This window comes from Gallus gallus, chromosome 5 (genome assembly GCF_016699485.2).
Source record: "Gallus gallus isolate bGalGal1 chromosome 5, bGalGal1.mat.broiler.GRCg7b, whole genome shotgun sequence".
In the NCBI taxonomy this organism is placed as follows: domain Eukaryota; kingdom Metazoa; phylum Chordata; class Aves; order Galliformes; family Phasianidae; genus Gallus; species Gallus gallus.
Genome location: NC_052536.1, coordinates 38,427,389 through 38,446,941, shown reverse-complemented (window position 1 = coordinate 38,446,941; position 19,553 = coordinate 38,427,389). Strand labels below are relative to the sequence as shown.

Sequence of the window (19,553 nt, the reverse complement as noted above, 5' to 3'; positions counted from 1 at the left end):
CACGTTACACTCAGACAGAATCATGCTTGCCTGCAGCCTCAGCCCTAAGGAAGGAAGCACAACACTGGTGCAGTGTGAATGCAGCAGGACACCACACTGTGCGGTGAGCTGAGTATACGCTGAGCGGTTGCCTGGGTGTGCAGGGTGACAGCACAGGGCAAACCGACCCGCCAGCTCTAGAAGGATCGTGCTCCAGGACAGAGACCCTAAACCATGGCACATGGGCTGTGGAAGCTGCATGACTGCCGCAGCACGGAGCTCATCTTGCAAGGCTGTTCTGTGCTTCTTTTGTCACACTGAGGCTGGGTTTGTTTCGCATTAGAGGATGCTCATCACATGTCACCTCATTTGAATTCAGTGCCCCAGCACAGCGGCGTCTGGGTCCTGAGCGGGTCCTTGAGGTGTCGCTGCCGCAACAACAATGCCAATAATGATAATAACACAAGGGGAAGATCACAAGTGCAGCTCAGAGTACTTGCTTCTAGCCTTCAATGGATCAATACTCTGACCTTCAAAGTCAGGGTATATTTATCTACTGAAGATCTTTTTAATACTTATTTGGAATTTTAATGTATTTTCACACTGGTCCTCTGCAGCTTTAGCAAATGCAGCAAACCTCTGCACGGTTTAGCTGCTGGAGAGATTCAAAACAGCTTCTGTAAAGGCTTCAGGAAGCTTTGCACTGCTTCTAAAATGGCTGCTCTGTAACATACGTATCATGGACGGTCCAAATAGCAGTAGGTGGTTAGGGGTGCATCCACAGTGGTTCGCTGACAGCAGGGGTATGTGTGGCTGCACAGATCCACACAGCACGAGGGCAGCCCCCACTTGCATGGGGCCCTGCTAGTCTCAGAGCAGCACGCCGACCCTGCAAATCCCTGTATCTTGCACAGCCCCAGCAGGCTGGCCCAGCTTGGTCAGGCCTTTAGGAATCCCCCATAGCAGGGCTGGGGTGCAGGGTACTATGTGTGGGGCTCAGCCTGGCTGCCCCTGACAGCGTGGCACAGGCTGCATCTCCAGGGCACCTGCTCAGCACACAGAGCGTCTCTGGAGGCTCCTATCTTACATTTTGGAGATAGGTACTGTGGTCTCAAGGGGAAGACAAAATGGTTGTTGCAGGTATTTGCATATATCCCTATTTATACATAGCATTTTAGGCACTGGTGCTGTGCAGCGCAACCTGTGCGTGCATAACTGGAGCCTGCTTTAAGCTTCAGTGCACACAGCAGCACGCACTTGGCCTTTTCTCCTTTACAGCCATGCTCATTCCTGACTCGGCACTGCCAGCAGTGCATTCCCACAGGCCGTGGGGTTTCCCGGCCGAACCCCCGGCTCCACAGCCTCCCAGCAGCCAAACCCTGACTTGAGCTTCGTGCTGCAGGCGGGCAGTGGGGCAGCTGGAGCACAGCTTCTCCTGAGAAGTCCCCCTGAGCTGCTGCAGCCCAAGCAGGAGGTGTTCCCAGCGCCGCCCCCCTGCTCTTGCCCTGGGCTCACGCAGGGCTTTCTGTGGCAGGCGCAGGGCCACCACAGCGGGCAGATGTTCAGCACTGCACACACAGCCTCCTTCCTCCTTCTGGGAGATGCAGAACACGTGCCCGTGGCTGGGTCTGCGGTGTTCCCAGGAAGGCGGCGTGCTCGGGTGAGGAGACGGGGAGGGAGCAGAGCACAGGCAAAAATTGCCTTTCTGCCATGCAAAATCTGTCCTCCCTCTTCCTCCCTTCCCACCCTCCCCCCTTCCTTCGTATTTTGATTTCTCCACATCTGTGCAGAATTTCAGGCACTTGGGGCTCCCAGGAGATAGCGTCATTTTTTGTGTGAGAGACGCTTATTGAATTTGACAAACGATGATTTATGACAGGGCAACCCGCACGGGGTGCGGGGGGGAATCTCAGCTGCTCGTCACGGCCCAGGGATCCGCTTCGCTCCTGTCCCAGCTCCCCGCCCGCCTCTCATTGGACTTCCACACAGATGAGACTTGACAGATGCTGGGAGCTGTAGTGCGGCTGAGCGGGGCTGCGGGAGAGGCAGCAGTGGAAACAAAAGGAGCAGGATGCGGGGCTGACCTCTCACCGCCTCTGCCTTTAACCTGTGACCACACCTCTAGCACCTAGCTGGACTCTCAGAGGAATAAATTAGCTTCAGCTGCCTCGGTAGCCTGGGTTTGAATCCAGCTTTGCTGAATTTTCCGCGCAGTCATGACAGTCTGCATTCAGGTTTTAGGCCTCATTTGCTGTCTTCTGGGCTAATGGAGGGCTGGATCTACTGGATGGAATGTATCCAGCTCTGCAGCAGTCTTTCTTTGCTACTGTCTCCTCTGGCTTCCCTGCTCCCCTGGCACACCTTTGCCCTCCAGCACTCTTGCTGCTGTGGTTCTGCAGCCCCCAGCTCTGTCTTGCTGCAGATGCAGAGAGCCAAGCGAGGCGGGACGTGGCTTTGTGCTGCATAGTGCATTGGAATGGCTTCCGATCTTGGAATCCTGGCAAACCAGCCCTGTGCAGAGCCAGTGTGTCTGTTTGAGGACCACGCTCCTGGAGCCGTGAAGGTGAGGAGCTACAGTGCAAAGACACCTGAGAATTTGGGCTCAGATCCTGCTGGATGCAGCAGGGCCCATGAAGCCCAGCTTAGCACTGACCCAGCCAGACATGGTGGGTACTTTCAAGCCAAGCAGGTGCCTTTCCTGTGCTGTGAGCACCGCGGGGCTCCTCAGGCCCAGGCACTGTAGAGATGCAGGAAAGGCAGCTCATGCCTGGCACTGTGCCCTGGCCAGCAAACCTTCCCAAACCCGAGTGCTGGGAGGCGTGATGTGCAGACGCTCAAGTGCTGCTCTGGCTGGGCTTTTGCGTGGCAGCTGGGTATCCCTGCCCCACATTCCCCACACATCCTGTGGGCCCCGCACTCACGGGGCTTTCCATGTCTGACGGATATCCCAACCCCCTCAGCCTAGGTCATGCAAACCTGGCATAGAGCTCTCCTCCCCGCAACCCCTCCCCCATGACAGCGGTGTGGGGTGGGGTAGGAAGGACTGTGGGGAGGCCCTGCTCTGCTGGCAGGGAGCCGGCCTGTGAGGGGAGGCTGGGCAGCACATGGCCACTCCAGATGGAAGCCATTAGCCGGGAATGTCTGTGATGTGGTCTGCAGCAGTGTAAACAAGAGCTATGAATTATCCAGCACCTTGTAAGCAGGGCTGGAAAGGATCCCCTGCCATCTTCACCTTCCCTCCCTCTTTTCCTATCTCCCTCCTTCTTTTCACCTCCTCTCTCTTGACTCCCCACGTTACTGCAGACGTTTCTTTATTTCCATGTATGATTAAGCAAGGATGTGCTTTCTCCAGTGCTCCCGCTTTAAACCTGTGATGCTATTCAGGAAAGTGAGAGCTGGAGAGGGGCTCAGCCCTCCCACAGCACCCCTGAGCTCAGCCAGCCCCCAGCTGAGCCAGCATGCTGCTCACCTTGCTGGGAGCCACCTCTCAAGTGCTCCTGCCTGCAGTAGCTCCCTCCCAGTGCCCTGCCTGCGGCTCTGACTCCACTGTCTGGTCTCCATGCCTCTGCTACAGTCCCTGATGAAGGGGTACTTCGGCAGGCTGATGAATGTCCAAAATGACCCTATATTCAGTCACGGAGGCTGAAACACAGCTTACAGCAGTGCTCATGAAGTATCCAATCTCCTTCAGGCTCCAAGATTCTGCCTGAGTGAAGAGCAGAGGAAAGGGCTGAGGAGCTGCTGGCTGGGCAGAGGTCTTCTTTTCTTGGCAGGTGCCGATGGAGTGGCTGAACTGGCCACGTTGGGTGCTCCTCTCTGTTAACTGCTGCTTCCCAAGGCAGCAAAATTGAACCATAGATTTCTGTTTCTGTGTCTCGGTGATCCCATCTTGAAGCTCAAGAAACTATAAATACTAGGATCTTTTCACTTGTTATTGAAATGTAGCTATTTCTGTCAAGGAAGGAGGAAGTTATTTAACAGAGCACTGCAATGCTGTGTAACATCTGAAGTAGCAGCATGATGCATCCAACCACGTGTGATAAGAAAAATTTAGGAAGCAAAATGAAATTGCTCAAATTGAAATACAAATTAATAGCACAATTCTCAAATAGGGCCATGCGTTCTTTCAGGGCCAGGAAAGGAATTTCATTTTTATAAACAAGGTGTCTTCTGGCTACGCCATGTGCCTCCTGCAGCCCTGTCTGTGGGATCTTGCCCCACTGCCCTCACAGCACCCCCTCCTGCAGCATCTGCTGCCTCACTGTCCTCCAAGTAGGTGTGACCCATCAGACACCCATGTCTGAACCCCAGTGGGAGGAACACTGTCAGATTAGACAGCTTCAGAGCAAATGTCACCAGCGACTGCGTGTCTGTTCCAGCAGTAGCAAATGATGAGTTTGTTTCATTTTAACCAGCCAAATGCAGAATATCTCCATGGCAGTTGCCGTAGCTCCCCGGCCCCTGTGTTGGGGTGGATGTCGTCTCCCCAGGATGTTGTGTGGGGTATGGTGGGCCCCCCGCAGCGATGCACGTCCCAGGAAGCAATGCAGCCTGGTGGCAAAATGGCTTTTGATGTAATCTGATATGGATGGCGGTACCTCAGAAAGCAGATGTCAGGAGAAATAAGCCCTGGCCAGCTGGACTGGTGCACAAGTTAGACAGCAGCCTAATGTCTGTTCCCTACCACCTCCAGGAGGGTGTCTCTGCTAATAGGGCTTCTTCCTGTCAACAGCCGTTCTCAGTTTCTTGAGCAGCAATGAAGCTGAACAGCTTTGGGGAAAAAAATGCAGAAGAGAGTGGGCAGCAGTCCAGACCTTTCCCAGGGCTCTTGCGAGCACATCTAGAAGTTTCATGTTCTGGGTCCGAGAAATTTTCTGTCATTGCATCCTGCAGCATGTCCGTGGCCAGCTGGGTTGCCGGCATTCTGTCCTCTGAGGCTTCACCAGGTGGGCGCTGCTAGGAACAGATTTCACAAGCGGACATTCCCACTCGATCCGGTAACCCCGTGCTCATGTTGTCAGAGATTTTAGGGACAAAGCAGATCATCTTCTCTGGCTTTTTACATAATGTGAGCCCTGATTTTAATTCAGCTGGGACATACCCTATTCGTTTTCACTTTCAAAGATAATAAGGATGAAGTCTGTCTTTGCACAGTGCTAGTATTTAAAGCTGGAGGAGCCCTAATTGGTCTCATTCCACGTGTCTCCGGGGGACCGGCAGAGCATCGTTTCCTTTATGAAGTGCAGCTGTAACTTCTAAATGATTCAAAAGATGGCATTTCCACTGCTTTCCTGGAAAAGAACTTCTGCTTCTGCAAAAAGATCTTTCTTAGTTCCTCCACTATTCCTAGTATTAGCTGTGCAAGTACAATAATTAAAACGTCAGAAAATGTTTTCACCCTACAAGACACTACCAGCTTTGTTTGCAGACTCTCAGGGTTTCGTACAACTTTTACTTGCCTCCAAACCCACCTCAGTCTGACTTGACAGTGCCTTTTCAGGAATAAAATCCCCACATCTGTGAGTCCAAAGCTTTCATCCCTTGGCCCTCTGGCAGGGTGTGCCAGCAGCCAGCCCTGCGCCCAGCCCCGCTGCCCTGGCAGCCAGCAGCTGCTGCCGCCCGCTGGGTGCATCAGTGCCAGAGGTATGGTCTCCATAGCAACGCAGCTTTTTGTTTTTCTGAGAAACACTTTCAAAGAAGAGACAAAGCACATCTGGAGCTACAGCAGCAGTTGTCCCCCCCGCCCAGGCTGCAGAGCCAGCAAGAGCCAGCGCCTTGGATTGTGTAGGCTCAGGGCTGGATGTACAAGGAGAAAGGAGGGGAGCGTGTGGGATGCAGGAGAGAGGTGCAGTGCAGGAGGGATCCTTATTTGCTTATGGGCTGTTTGGGCTCCTTTGCTTGACTACTGTCATACAAAGGGCTTCACACTGGAATACCTCAGCCTCATCTGCCTGCTGTGTGTTCTCTGCCTGCTGTATGCTTTACTGAACGTTTTAGCAGGACTAGTTTTTATCTCCCTCATTTGTAAAGCCAGAGTATCTTAAGTGTCCCTACCTCAACTGCATGTCTTAGAGGGTAGAGACCAACAACCTGAGCAGCCATGGTCAGTGCTTGGAAAAGGTTCTTTAGGTATGGCATTATTTTCATTTTCAATGTCTAGTGCAAGCAGCAAACATGTTGCTGCTGTTATGTGCTGTGTGATAAAGCCTCTCACTGCAGCACTGTGAACCCATAAGGTATCACTCAGGAGAGCTGCTTCTGCCATGGGACCATACATAGCCCATGCTGGACTGTACTTGTCTCCTTTATGACTCCTTATGGCATCGCCCATCAGGTAGTTTTTTGCTCTGCTCTCAAAAGGCAGAGCAGATTATTCTTTTCCTTCTTTTTCTCTTTCCAGCTTCTGTTGCCTGCAGCCATTTTAGCAGACAATTTAGAAAGGAGGTGATAGTGGCTGGATGCATCCGTCACAGGAAAAGGCAGAGGAATCAGGCTGTGTGCCATCAACCTCTAACTTGAGCAGGCGGGATGTGGGAAAAAGCAAAGCCCGAGCCCAGCCAAATAAAGCTGGCCTGCAAAAGACCTTCATTCCTGAGGAATTTTTGAATTAAATACTGGCTAGAGCTGGCCAGATTCCACTGAAAATGACTGTCAACTGGATTTAAAAAACAGGCTTTCATGTATATGTTTTTTATGTTGTTTCTCATTGTCTGTTGATTTCCCCATAGACACTGGGAAATTAGATCTTTTGCTCAACACTTTTGTTCCTTCTTACTTGGCAAATGGGGATTTCTGAATGTGACATGGAGCAAGATGGCTGGCCATGCAGTGGCTGAGTGTTCAGTAGGAGGAGATGGTCCCCAGTCTCCTTGGGCATTTGAAGGCACCAGTGCCTCTCTTCTTTATCTGGATGCTTGTGATTGAAAGGGAGTGCCTATGGCACTCGTCCTGCTGTAGTGGTATTACTGGAGCCCTACTGCCCTTCATGTGGGACAAACCAATCTTGACTTCACTGAACTTCCATTGTAAATAGGGGTTCATATCTTAACTTCGCCCTAAGAATGCCATTTTCAGTGTACAACGGTAGCCACAGATTACAGAATTGTTTTGGTAACTTACCTACTTCAAACATTGGGCTAGGAAATGAGAATTAGTCCCTCCTGGGGACACAATGCCCTTATTACACTGTATTGAAAGAACTCAAATTTCTTTGGAAAAAAAACAATGGAACAACTAAAGCCACCTGAATCCCTCTGTCTGGAAGAAAGCCTGACAGAGACTTGGAAAGGGCAACTACAGTGTTCCTTGAAATTACTGAAAGCAAATGGTAATGAGGAACAGCTGGAAATAATGGAATCTTCCACATGTCTGTATGTGCCATCTACATTAACCCAGATTGTATGCCTATGGCCAGAAAGTAAAAACAGATCTCTTACAAGTATCCTTGCATTTCATACCATTGTTACACTATGGATTCATTTTTAATGGTACCCAGAAGTGCCGTGAGAAGCAGAAAAGGCTGCATCTGAACAGGACATGTCTGCCACTGTTGGTGTTACTTTATCACTTAAGAGATCCTGGAGTAAACTTCTGCCCTTGGACTTGACTTCTTGTCAGGGTCAGTAGCACACAATACTCAACCATTTACTCAACCATGTTACTCAACCATTTCTGTGATACTGTAGGTTTTGAGTACTGTTGGTTGTCTTCCATCTGTGTCACTGCTTGGTATAATATTAGGTGAGAAGCATGTCCCCCTAGATTTGTCTGGCGAAGATAAATGATCTTCCACAGCCCAGCATGGTATGGGAGGATCTACAGGGCAAATCTGAATCCCTCCTAATATCTCACTAGTGCAGCTTCTGCTGAGCAGTCCTGGCCATAAACCTCCTTTTCTTGGTGAAGGCACCTCCGTTGTCATCTGCTGTCTGATCTGCTGATTCATTTCAGCAACTTGGGTTTAAGTGAGCAAACAAAGAAGAAAAGTGAGGAAGGGCTGACAGCGTTACCCACAGTGCCATAATGGTCTGCCTGTGGGAAAACCAGGCGTCTAACGATGCCTAATATCTGAATAAGTGTTGTTGTTGTTTTTCTCTTTCCAAAATCTCTTGGTACATAAACTGTTCCCTGGGTTGTGGAATAAAGTGTAAAGTCATCAGTAGCTACAGTATCTCACCTGGAGGAATGAACATAGAAATATAGTTTCTTTGAGTTTGTCTCACTTGCTACGTCAGGTTTTTTGCAAAATATGGGAAGTCAGAAACCTCAGTGACTTTACTGTCTTTAAATCACAAGTCGGCACCTAATTAATAGAGACCTCATGGCAAAAGGCAATCTGAGAAACAGTTTGAAGGAAGACTGGTTCACGGTGTCCTCCTTATAGCAAGGAAGACATGTATTGATTCTTCCAGAAGGAGAGAAAGGGGGAAGTGAAGCCATTCAGAGGACTGTGGGCAGTACAATAAGGCCAAACCTTCCTGGTGGGGGTGAAAGAAAAGCTGATCTTTCACATACCAAAACAGTTTTTCTTTATCCAAGACTTAAGTATGTGTCTGACATTTTATTATGTCTTTGAGTACCTAATCTGGGCTCTGAGGAGGAGGGAGACCACAGTTATGATTAAATTATTTTTGGTTTCCAAGGTAGTAGGGAGTGGCATTAGATGGCTGTTTTGGAGCTTATCCTTCATTCTCAACATCCTGACTTATAGAAAAGTACTGGGAAACAGCTACTGAGTGTAGAGAAGTCAGTGTCAGGGCATTGTGTGGGCTGATGTCTCCCTGAAGGCTGGGATATAGGGGCCAAGGGGAGCATGGGGAAGGGAGAGCCCTTCCCACCACCCAGCCAGGAGCTGGGCAGCTAGAGGCACCCCAGGCTTTGGGCACCTCCATATGGATAGTAATAGATTGTGGGTGGGCAGGCAGGGCAAGGCTATGGCAGCTGGAGACTGGTGTCCTGTGGCATCTCTGGTGAAGGGACTGATGCTCTGTGGGCTGAAATGGGATCCTGGCCATGGGCAGGGTAGGTGGAGCACCAGGTCAGGGGATCAGGGCCCTGTTTATAACAGCATCAGGATCCTCTGCCTGGTCTGAGGTTGTCAAGTGCCTGGGACTGGACCTGGGTTCATGGAGAATGCTCCCACTATCCTTTATGCTGAGTGAGTTTGGTATGAGTTAGTTAATTACATATAAATCTTCCATGCACCACAAAACGTACTCCTGGCACCTTCTCAGTGGAGAGAGCTACTGGTGACACTCATACGGCACCAAGCAGAAAAGTTGCTCAGATTGGATGGGAGAGCTGATTTGGGTCAGGAAAGAAATGTAGCAATGTTAGGTGCATCCATTTAAAAGAGAGGGTAAGTAGTCCAGTGAGAGAGCTCCATGAATGCGACTATATTGCTTTTGGAACTAGGGCTGATTTAGATCTCTCTTAACTGCTTAATATGGTGGACATCCCTCAGAGGCTTCAGTTTACACTTTTAGCTGCATGCTCCCCCAGGCTGCTTTAAAGTGCTTCTGATGCAGAAGAAATATTCCCTCTTGAGTCACCCCCTTCATTGCAGAGTGCCACAACCTCGAGCCCTGTGTGGAGACACTGAAGACCAGCACAGGCTCTTCAGCAGCATCCCCCCACTGAATCAGAAATTGTGCACGGCAGTTCCAGAGCTCCAAAAGGTGTAGCCCTAACTATATTCAGCCCAGGCCACGCACATTATCTGTGTTTTCCACTGTCTTCTGCCCAGGGTACTGTGTGTGTGAAATTGTTCGGCCTCTTGTTTTGACTGGAGGAGGCCTAGCCATTTGCAAGCTAAGAATAGCCTAAATATAACTGTCAACAGAAATATATATACATACACATACATAAAAAAATTAACTGCTAGTAAAAGAATGTAAAAAATGGAGCATGTCAGGAAAATATTTTGGCATTTTGTTGGTACAAATACCCAGGATCCCTGACCACTTTCAATACATAATCTAGATTTACTGCCTTTTTGAGATGGCTGAAGTGAGAGATTCTTTAAAGCTTGACAAGACTGACCATAAGCATGAATCGTACAAATCCAGAGTTACAATTTTATGGCCTGTGTGAACACTTTTAACTGTGTGCTTTTGAGATTTATTGAGGTTCTCTATGTTTGAAGTGTTTTTGTGAAGAAAATTAGAATGTCAGTTAAAAACATGAAAATTACCCATAAATTCTCTTCGTTTTTGGGAGGTCAAAGGGAAAAAACTGTTGGCTTTCATCTCCCTTCCTTCCCCCCCCCCCAAAAAAGAGCAAAAATTCCCCCTCAAAGTAAAATCAATTTTTTTTCCCTCATCTTCTCTCCCATTTTTTAAAGTTGATTCAACTTGATGAAGGTTACCAGGCCAAAACTGTAGACCTGGTGGATGAAAAATGTCTGAGCTTCACACACCAGGAAAATGCAAGTAGTGACAGGACAGACTTCCCATGTGTGCTGCTCCCCATTGGCATTGCTTTCATTCATGCAGTTCTCAGCTTCCTAGGCTACAGCATGGAGTTAGCTAGGAGTTGGATGGAAACCCTGCAGGTGGTTTCAGGGGAGCCCTGTAACAGCCACCACCTTTCAGCCACATCACGAAGACCTGAACTTATGACTTAAACAGAATCCTCATCTACGTCCTTCCAATGCAAGGAACCATATTTCAGACCCGACTCAGCCTATCACCTCCCACCCTCTCTGTCTCAGATTCCTGCTGAGAATGACTGCAGAGTTATGGAAACAGCAAGACAAGGCATTTCATGTTGTATTTCTGATATGTGAGAAAATGCAGAGAATGAGAAATGTCAGGAGTAAAGCCAGCCTTAGGAGATATCCTCTTCTCAGACAAAAGAGATTTGGAAGTACAACCACCTTTATTTTAATGCTTTTCTGCACACCCCTGAATCTCCTGATGCATGGGCCATCGCTAATGTGATCAAATCACATTCAGTCTGTCTGTGGATTTCTAAAGCACCTATCACTGCCGTAGCTGGGTGACAGGTTACAAGAATTAGAAGAGACATCACTGCAGTTCCATTTATACCCTATTCTCTGTCCCCCCTAAGGCATTTTAAGATGGATTCTCTGGTCTCTGCTAAATTTGCTTTGCGGTGCTTATGGAGCATAGAGAGAACTCAAACAGGCAGGAGATTCCCACAGGAAAACTCCCCCAATGCAAGGGAGATCTGTGCCACTTGTATAGCTGATTCGTCTCTGCAATCTGCCCCTCATCCCTCGTCTCCCAGCAGGAGTAGGATGAAATGAAGAGCTATATTACAACAGATCTTTCTCTCATATAAGGTCCATTATCTTGGTTATGGTGGTGTAAACCGGAGCGTGTGATGTATTGTTATGGCTTCTAGTTGGATAAGGCAGCTAAGGTTTGGATATTTGCCTCTCTGGCATGCCTTAGTCAAGGATCAAGGTCTCTCTTAATCCAGCTCTTTTGCAGGACAGCCATGGGGAAAGACACCCACTGTCTGTTTGGCACTGACTTTATAGAGAAGGACTGCTGTGTGCAAAGCAGTATTGGGCTCAGCCTGAGGTCAGACTGAGCTGTTATTCCACTGGAGAACATGACGAGACATTCTCATAGCTGAAGGTTTCCTGGCTCGTGAGATCTTTTTGCCTCAGAGGATGGCAGAACAGAACTGTGGGCTTCCCAGGCTCAACCCACTCACAGGAAAACCAATTGTCAATTCTTTTCTTTTTTATTCATGCAAAATAGTCACAGACTCTTTTCCTGACTGTTGTTGGTAATCTCCTCCAGCTCCGTAAACCTAAACAAAACCAGCCAGCATGGTCACTAGAGAGGGGTTAGTTTCTAGGGTCCAGTTTTACCTGAATTCATAATCTGCCCACTATGCAGTGAAGACACAGTTTAAGTTTCTCAGGTTTTATTAGTGTTCCAGTTCCCCCCCACTTTGCTCCAGGTGGGCCCTGCAGCTGGTTAGCCAAAACTTATCCTGAACTTACTGCAGCCCAGAGAACGTCAGGACATTCCTTCTGGGCTCCTTGTCCAGCCCATTGCTCACACAGGCAGCCATATCTTACAATCATTGGAGTAAATGTGTCTGATTCTTAAAGCCAGCGTTGTTTTTGGCCTCACTAAACCCACTGGGAGACCTTCACAGAGCTCCAGTGCTCTGAGCATTAGAAACCTGACAAACCTCAGTCCAAATGTATGCATGGCTAGTCTATACCCATTTGTTCTTATGCCAGCATTGTCCTTTATCTTTGAATAGCTCTTTCCTCCTCCCCATGTGTTCACCTCCTGAAGTATTTATTTATAGATAGCAATTATATCCCCCTTTGCTAGGCTAAACAAGCCAGGCTCCTTAGTTAATTAAGCTCTAGTGGATGATGCAAGGCCAAGCACCATGGATGCCCCAGATTTGCCGCAGTCAGGGCTATGTTAACAGATAGTCAGGAGCCAAAAAGGACGTGCTGAATTTTACAGCACCTGCTTCAACTGTCCTCCCACTTCATGGGCAGCATCTTAGTTCAAGGCGTGATCAAGTCTTCACTAGCCAGTCCTCCATTTTATCTTTAAGGTAACGCAGATGTGGACTCCCTTTAAGGCACCCCGTTCCGTCCTGCTTGACATATCCAAGCAGCTGAGTAGCCCATACTGCATTCATCACATTGAGCTTTATTTTAAAAACAGAATTAAGAAGTGAAAAATGTGGGAACCTCAGTTGCTTGCTTGTTCAAAACATGTCCAGACAGAAACTGAGGAAATATGTGAGAGTCAACAGTCCTGCATCAGCTCAGGAGATGGACTGGAGGAGTTAACACATTTTTTCCAGCTTGTAGCGCTGTTGTAATTCATCATTTCTATAGCACCATAAATTAGATGGCCCTTTGCAAACACAGAGGCAGTTTTTGCTTCCCTGAAGTCTCCAGCAGGACTCTCAGGATGGGGTGCCTGGCTGAGGTACACTTTTCCCCAGAAAGGCCTGTACTGTGAACACCGTGCCTACGGGACTGCACCACTGTCCCATTGGAGTGGGAGTAAAAAGTCTGGGGAAGGCAGAGAGCTTTTTTCCCAACTCCTCCATACCACAGCTGGACTTCTCATTTCTCCATGGCCTGTTTTAGTGTTGCCCGGATGGAGAATAGGCTTCTTGGGGCTTTGATTCAGCCTGGCACTCCTCCAGCACTATCCACAGTACTCCCTCCCCTCCCATATGCTCTCCATTAACATCCTCCTGTCTGCTGAATAAGGAAAGAAGAACACTCCCAGCCCCAGCCAGAGCCCCTGAGCCAGAGGAGTTCATCAGTCAGACTGGTTTCTCCTGAACCCAGAATAGGCCTCGTTAATGGGCCAGGAGGGGATTTTATTTTGCCTTTCAGCTAGTGGCTGTGCTGAGCCAGGAGCAGAGTCAAGTTACTGTGTCCGGGAATCTCAGCTATTCCAAGAGTAGGAGCAAGTGAGCTGCTGACTCAGGAGGTTTCCTCATATTTTCAAGCAGGGCTCAGTCCTGTCAGAGCAAACTGAACTGTTGGTCTTGCTTTCTTCTAGCCCCAAGACTGGGATTAGCAGAAGTCAAAGCCTAGGGGAACAGGCTGGGGAATGGAAATCGAGCAGGACTCCACATCACACCTTTTTCTGGCATGGCCACAAGTCCTTGCAAACACTGAGATTAGTGCTTTACACTTTTTTACTTCTCTCCCAGGAATGCTATACAGTCTATAGTACAGACATCCACAAGCTATGAGGCAGCTCATCTTTATTTGCACCATTTTCTAAAGGGGGAAAAAAATCAGAGGGTGAAACAGACTAGAGAGAGAGAATGTTTCCTTGTGATTTAGTGTCATAAGGGAGGCTGGCGTTCAGGCATCCCTGTCTCCCTGCACTCTGCCGTCATCCAGAGACCACCCTGCTTCCATTCTGTGCAGGGATACAGGAGGCTGTCTTCCTCTGGGCTTCTCAAACCTGGAACAGTTGCAGGCTGTGTCTGGTACAAGCAGTTAGAGGTCACACTGAGTGCAGGAGTCTCCTCCTTATTTCAAGTCTACCTACATGTTTTATTCCTTCAATAGCATCCAATTGCTAAAGGTTAGTAGAGAAGATGAGGCTACTAAAGCAGTCTCCAAACTCACCCCATATGAAGCAGTGCGTGCTGCTTTTCTCAGAGAGTAAAGTCATTGGAGAGCATATGTTTGCACCCGTCCATCTCCTGGTACTTCTGCGAGTCCATCCAGTCTGTTATGTTTCTCCTCTCAACCCCTGAAAACTTCTTTCAACAGTAGCAGTCACAGCTCTCTTCTTCCAAGTACTGTTTGTGCTTTCCTCTTTGCCGCCTGCATCTGTGGGCTGTTGTCTCCAACTGTCCTCAACCCATCCTCAAACTCATCTCAGCAACGAATAACCAGCCCAAGAGGGAAAGAAAGGGCAGTTGGGTACAAGCTGCTATTTATAAGACAGAAGATTTCTTTCTGCCTGCAGGTATTGGCATGTGCCTGTCCCAGCCATTGAACCAGGATCTGATGTAGCAGAAAAGATGGTAAAACTTCTCCTACTTTCCTTCACTCTAGAAGACATGAAAGTCCCTGTTTTGAACAGCTAAGGAGCTCTTAGCCTGTGGCCCAAATACCACTTGTCCCTGCAGTATGGTGAGATGGATAGGATGTCTTTCTTAGCTTAGTATCTCACAGAGATTTCCCTGCATATGGAGAATTTTCAGCTACCTTTGTGAGCACTTAATATCCCTTTAGAGATGCTCCTCATTGCAAAGACAACAAGCTGAAGACTGTCTCTGGCCCACGTGCCTTTGGCATGCTGCTTGCTTTAGGTCATGAGCTCTGCAAAGGTGCACAAATGGTGCTCAGGACTTGTGATGAGTAAAGGAAAGAAGCAGAGGAAGGACATGGGCTGGGACGTTTTCTTTGCTGGTGAATTGACAATCTTGATTTTCTCTATTACTTCTTAACATGCCATTTGCATCAGGATAGGAGTCCAATCTACAGAATTAGCCCATCGAACAATGACCTCAAGAAGTCCAGATGTCCTCATCCAGAAACCTTTGGCTTGGAGGGGACTCAGTAATTTTGTTTCAGCTATTTGGGCATGAATTAAGTATATGGGACTGCAATTGAAGAAAAGCTAGAAGGAACAGATTTGGACACCTGTAAGACAGGGTTTACTGCAAAAATATGCAGGAGAAACTTGCTCTTATAAATTTGACCAGGAAAATGAACTTGTTAGTCTGTCATCTAGCCTAGTCAGTCACATGTTGTATCTCTAGGAAGCTGGTAACACCCCAGAAGTCATTAACTTAGCATAATATGTGCTTAACCAAAATTTTGTCTCATAACAGCTCCAACTGGGCTTGCATGACAGTCTAGAGAAGGGGACAGCTGCCAACAGGTGCCTAAGAATAGAGCACTCTTTAGTATTCAAGATGTCTGGAAAAAGAATTTTAGAGCATTTGGTTTTGAACTGAAGGCTTCTATTCCAAAAAGCGATAGAGATGTTATAAATAGGACACCATGCTACAGTTGCATTGTCTAAAAGGCAGAGCATAGGCCGAGTGAAAAAGATGGACACAGAGAGAAGATGGGGATGCCCTGAGCAGGATGGCTCCCATGTGAGGGCAACATTCAAAAGATGGGATGATGCTGGGAGCTCCAAATCTCTGGCTTCAGAGACAAAGACCATCTTGAGGGTGTCTGGATAAACACAGCTAAGCTATCAGGATGCTTCATCTCCTCAGAGAGAGGGAGCCCAAATGCTGCAGTGTTGCAGGCAGCCAGAATAACATGTGCTGCGTGACGTGAAATATTTAAGCACACATGGGCTTTGCTGTGCCTCCTGCCAATCTGCAGAGTGACTTGTACTGTAAGGAGCTGGGTTAAGGAGCATTTCTCTGGTGGGCATAACCTAGCAGCCTTCCTACGAGGGCCATGTGGCTGAAAGGCCTGACTTGGTTATGGGGTAAACCCTAAAATGTCACACTTCCCCTTCCAAAAAGATGAATGTATCTACCCCATGTCTGATTTCCCAAGAGTCCTGCTCTTCCTCAGGATGTAAACCTGAAGAAACAGAAATGCTCCAGCCACACAGGGCAGCATCTGTAACAGGGAGGAGCACAGCAGGTGAGGCTGTGTCCTGTGCTCAGTCCCTGCCCTTCCCTCCAGGTGGCTTCTCCCCTATGCACAGAGGTGCCTCCTGGCCCGGCAGGCATTCAGCTGCCTCAAGTGATGCACATGTGCCTACTTGACTCTCTCCTAGAAAACCTCATGCCTTCCCTAAGCGTTACTCACACCCATCCATATGCATACACATGTAAACAGCATGATGCTGCATTAACACAGACCTATGATAATGGCAGTGAAACATGAAAGCTTCTCTCCTCACCCTTGTTTTTCCAGTTTGAAAGAGCAGGGGTGAGTCCCTGCACGGATGGCAGTGGAGTACAGGCTCCCATTGCCTGCCCAACAGCCTGGCTGCAGTTCTGCCCGGCCTTGCACCAGCATAGCAACAGCACTGCCACAGGCGCTGCAGGGCAGGAGCCTCGGGACGCTTCTGACCCGGGTGTCATTTGGTGTCATGGGTAATTGTTGCTTCCTTACACAAAACAAACAAAGCCCTGCTGCACCATCAGAGTCACCTGCTGTGGTTTGCCCAGGGGGAAAGAAGCAGGCAGCCAGGGCCTGGCTGATGCAAGAAAGCATGGTGTGATGCTGGGGGGATTAGTGGCATGCAAAGCCTTGCTGAGCACACGTCAGTTCAGCTTTCCTCTCCATATGTGCGCACTCCATCCTAAACATGGGAACTGTCTGCCGGCTGCTCTTGTGGAAGCAGTCAGATTGAGTGTTTGTAGCTGGGGGACTTGAAGCAGAGCGACGTGCTCCCTCTTCTCCCAAACAAACCAGGACAGCTGGAAGGGCTGAGGCTGGCTGGGAAGGCCGCGGGACGGGAATCGCCTCCTGAGGGTGACCAGGCAGAAATCAGTGCTCTTTGCTAACGGCTCCTTCCGCTCTGAACACCAAGGCCTGGTGAAGCAGGAGGAGGTAAATGCTGTTTGTGGAGGAGGCAGGGCTGGTTTGCCTGGTTGCAGGCAGGGCCAGCTGCCGCAGCCGTGACCCAGCCACAGAAATCTGAGCCCGCCAGCAGTTGTGCTGGGAGGGCTGTGCTCTCACGTTTCCGTTCTGTTGTGGAGCCTCTGATAAGTAGTGGCCTTGCTTTTTTCCTTCTTTCCTTTCTTCCTTTCTTTCTCCCTGTCTCTCTTTTTATTTATTTATTTATTTATTTTCCGAACGTACTTCCACAGTCTCAAGGAAGGAATTTAATTAAAAAAAAAAAGAGAGAGAGAGAGAGAGGGAGCTCTGGAATGGGAACAAGTATGTTTCAAATTACAGAAAGGATGTTAAAGGTTCAAGAATTTGCGATCTGACTCCGCCTGTGTCTGTCTCCACCTCCCAGAGAGCAGCTCCACTTGTGGCTTTTCCACCACGGCGGTGGGGCTGCGCTGCCAGGGGTCGGGCCGTGCCTGGTGGGTACCGTGGCGGAGCAGCGGCCCTGCAGAGGCAGCGGGCCTGTCACACAGCAGGCCTGTTGGGTCACTGGGCCTGCCGGGACGTGGCCGTGCTGGGACGTGGCCTTCCAGCCTGAGCCATGCCCGGCTGTCGCTGGTGGGGCCTCCCGCACCCTCACAAGCTGCATTTTCAAGGGGTTCAGAAAACCTTTTTAGCAGTGCACAGTTTGGCTTGAGCGTGGTCCTTTTTTTGTCTCCTAGGGTGTGTATGTGCAGGACTTTTCCTTCCAGTGGTTCGCCTCCATCCCAGGAATGTGCTGGGACCCACTTCTGAGAGCACAGCGCCCTCTGCTCGGTGGAAATGGACAAAGGTGCACGGTCCTCCCGTGCTGGCACCCCGAGAAAAGCAGTGGTGCCGTGAACACCACCCTTGCCTCACAGTGGGGCCAGGCCCCAGGGTCTGAGGCTGTGCTATGGGCTGTAAAGCCGTGCTATGCTCTGGTCCCAGCTCCCCAGCTCAGACTTCTCAGCACGTGTGTACTCAGAGTCACTGGCGCTCCCACACCGGCTACACAAAGATGGGTGGGAAGGAACCACTGGCAAAGAGGACAGTCACAATGGCTTGATCTTCCCTGAAGTTCATGGCTGGACGTAGTCTCAGGCCCTCATGGGGACCATACCCTGTAGACCTCCATTATATGAACACTTAGTTTATCTTGTGACAACAAATGCAGGCATAGACATCAGGGAATTGACACACTCAGTTTGTGTATTTGGCAGGACATTATTTCCATGTTCTTCCATGACACGATCAGATCCACCCCTCTCCCCGGGGCTGGGAATACATCGGTCCCCAGAAAGCTGTGCAGCTATCACATCAGTGAAGCAAGTGAGAAGTGAGGGCACAGAGAAGGCCACCGGGGCAATCTGCCCAGCCTGCAGACTGTGTCCTGCTGGCATCTCAGCAGCCTGCAGGAAAGTAGTGGCAAGGAGTGAACTATGAGTTGACTGAATGCTTCTGTGGGCCAAATTCAGAATGCAGTCTGTTTGCTGGGTTCTCTGGGGAAAGGAACTACGTATTATCTGATAAGGAATCAGCTACCGAACAGGAAAAGAACAACTATAGCTTACATCTGCAAGAACTGAGATCCATTCTGACCTGTGTCTTTTCCAGTGCCTGGCTAAAACAATTAGCATCAGTCAAATGACCCAAAGCCTCTGTCTCACACTGAAAAGAATAAATTCTGTTATTGCAAACTTTCACTCCATCATCTCTTCAGATTTGGTAAAGTTGTTGTGATTTATGCAGGTGAGGATTTACTCAGTGAATAGACAGGGAATGTAAGCTTCTCAGTACTGTCCGGTACTGTCCAGTGTGTTATGTGTTGTGCATAGCATGCTCCCAATCTCGTGATGCTGGATTTTGTGCACAGCTGCAGGACACTCCTTTGAACAAGGCATGTGTCCACTGATTCATGCAGAACACCTTTGGTGTACCATTATATGAATGGGAGGCCACTGCAATAAAGACGACAACCAGTGCTTAAAAGACGACAGCCATTATCACTTCTGCAGCGTATGAGGCTTCTCCTTTGAAAGCAAATCCTAAAAAGCTCTCGGCCAGTTCATATAGACATGAACAAGCTGAAATAGCTCTGCATATAACATTAGCTGTGTTATATATGTGCATATATATATGAGATTCTCAAAAATTATGACTAGCAATGTCTTTTTCTTTTAATGCAGTGCTGTCTTTTCATAGGTGTTGCCGCGGCACCCGGGAAATCGGTCTGAATGGGACCTCCTTCTGCTGGGTAACATCTGTTACAGAAAGATGATGTTCACTGCAAGAGATCTACATGTTCATTTAAAGTAGCTAACACATTAGATACTGTAGTGTGCATGCTGAGTTTTACACGTTACTTAATAGTAGTTATTTGCTTTCTACCACTGGAGAGAGCTGGTGATGTCACCTGGCTGTATCACTCTCCCAGCACACAGAATATGCAGCGATCCTGTTTCACCAGCTTTCTGCACTGTCCAATTTTGTGTTGGCAGGCTGAATTCCTGAGGTATGTTCGATGAGT

General features: G+C 48.8%; 1 protein-coding gene across 1 annotated transcript in view; it reads left to right on the top strand.

The window, feature by feature from the left end:
• ANGEL1 (angel homolog 1) overlaps positions 1 to 19,553 on the top strand; it is a 74,937-nt gene that overhangs the window by 16,818 nt on the left and 38,566 nt on the right. The window lies entirely within an intron of this gene.